The sequence below is a fragment of the Dipodomys ordii genome, unplaced genomic scaffold, assembly GCF_000151885.1.
Source record: "Dipodomys ordii isolate 6190 unplaced genomic scaffold, Dord_2.0 Scaffold58, whole genome shotgun sequence".
Lineage (NCBI taxonomy): Eukaryota > Metazoa > Chordata > Mammalia > Rodentia > Heteromyidae > Dipodomys > Dipodomys ordii.
In genome coordinates, this window is record NW_012267274.1 from 4,279,473 (window position 1) to 4,281,788 (window position 2,316).

Consider the following 2,316-nt stretch of genomic DNA (forward strand, 5'->3'; position numbering starts at 1 on the left):
TGTGTGTGTGTGTGTGTGTGTGTGTGTGTGTGTGTGTATCAGTCTTGGGGCTTGGACTCAGGGCCAGAGCACTGTCCCTGAGGTTTTTTTGCTCATGGCTAGTGCTCTACCACTTGAGCCACAGCTCTACTTGTGGCTTTTGGTGGTTAATAGGAGATAAGAGCCTCATAGGCTTTCCTGCCTGGGATGGCTTTAAACTGTGATCTTCAGAGATGATCCTGAGCAGCTAGGATTATAGGCTTGAGCCACAGGTGTCCGGATTCACCTGGGATTTTTTTTTACAGGCTTGATTCACTTTATTATTTTCGTATAAGATTCTATGTTGTAGCCACAGCTGGAGTCTAGGTCATCTGTGTGGAGACTGGTGTGGGTTTTCACAAGATGGGCAATGAATTCCTGATAAGGAGATTCAGTGAATTTGGTCTCTTTCCAGAGGTCAGGGGTCAGGTAACTGTAGGTTTTAGAGATGGCATCAAAGGTGGCTTTGGCGAAGTTCCCCAAGGTAGCAGCACAGCCCTGGCTGAGGTGTGGAAGTCATGGTTCCAGCCATCAGCAGCAGCTTCTTGGGGACAGGCGCTGACAGGATCCCAGTGCCACCAGCACAGAACCGCAGCGGCCTGTCGCCTTGCACGGGACAGTGTGAGGCTTGCCCATCTTGTTCCCCCAGTAACCTCGCCACACAGGGACGATGGAGAGCTTGGCCAAGATAATGGCCCCCCAGATGGCAGTGGCCACCTCCTTGGTGCACTGAACCCCCAGACCAATGTGGCCGTTGTAGTCACCAATGGCTACAAATGCCTTGAACCTGGTGCACTGGCCAGCTCGAGTCTGCTTCTACACAGGCATAATCTTCAACCCCTCATCCTGGATGACGCCCCCAGGAAGAAGTCAACAATCTCAGACTCCTTGATGGGCAGGGAGGAAAGATAGATCTCCTCCAGAGACTTGATCTTCATGTCCTTAACCAGGCGGACCAGTTCGGTGATGGGGATCCATTTCTTGTCTTCGGCCTCGCCTCCACGAGCCCCGGGGCAGTGACCCTGGCTTCTACCGAGGCCACTACCGAAGCCTCCATGGAAGCACCACGGCCTCCCAAGCCTGGGCCTGGGCCTTCCGGGCCCTTCCGCTGCACCGGGTCATCCACCATTTGGTGTTTCCCCAGAGAAGGAGAAGATTTTTGATGTAAGATGGACCTTCCATGGAGCACCTGCACTGGTCTAAGGAGGACTAAACAGTGCTCATACCTCTGTGTGCTCTAGAATACCGAAGAGAGCTTTGAAGAAATGCAGACCCCTGGGCTTTGGGAGAGGCATGCTCTAGACACCTGTAGTGATTGTGTTTGTTTTCGCTTTCTTGAATGCTGAGGATCAAACCCAGAGCTAGTGTCTAATAGATAAATGGTCTAAACTGGTCCACACACAACCCCCCCACACCCATTTAACCTGATATCATGTGAAACCTTGATTCTGAAGCACGTCAGAAACCCTCACCTGACATTCCAGATCCATCTTTTGCCAACACACAAATTGAGAAGAAAATGACAAGGACACCAGTGTGAGCTGGCATGCTGGGGCAGCTGGTGTACAGAGGGATGGGTGTGTGGCTGGAGCCGTCCAGGGAGGAGGCTGGGCTGCTGTATGTAGCTGTGCGAGAGGCAGAGATAGAACAAAGGAGACTGGCGTTGGCTGATCCATTGATTCTCACTGCAGCTGTGTGGGTCACATGAGCCACATCTTTCCAAAGAGAAATGTCTGTGGGGCCCGGAGTGATGATCCTGGCTGCCCAGTGGGAGACAGGAGACTCTGCATGGCAGTGGCTGGATCCAGAGGGGCTCAAATGCAACCATGGAGACGCTGACCACGCGGGGCTCAAGGCAGAGGCAGCTCCCCTCCTCTCTCCTGCTTCAGGCATCACTCTTCCCATGCACCTTCCTTCAGGCCACTCTTCAGCACAGAGGTCCTCCTGTCTTGTTTTTCTGTTGTAGGTTCTACTCCTTCTCTAGTGAGTAGAGAGATCAAGGAGGAACATAGGCTGTGGCTTTAAATATATATAGAGATAGATGGATAGATGGATAGATGGATAGATAGATAGATAGATAGATAGATAGATAGATAGATAGATGGATGGATAGATGGATAGGAAGATAGATGGGTGGATGGATGGATGGATAGACGACAGATAGGTAGATAGATGGATAGAGAGATGGATGGATGGATAGATGATAGATAGATATCCAGAATGTTCTGTGTGTCAGGATTTTTCTAGATGCTGGGAACACAGGTGACTAAGGCAGGACCCCCATCTCTTCTGGTGGTG

At 51.2% G+C, this 2,316-nt stretch overlaps 1 pseudogene; it reads right to left on the reverse strand.

Annotated features, from left to right (window-relative positions):
• Window positions 1-317: 317 nt before the first annotated feature.
• Window positions 318-1,147, reverse strand: LOC105989709 (annotated as a pseudogene).
• Between the last annotated feature and the right edge of the window lie 1,169 nt (window positions 1,148-2,316).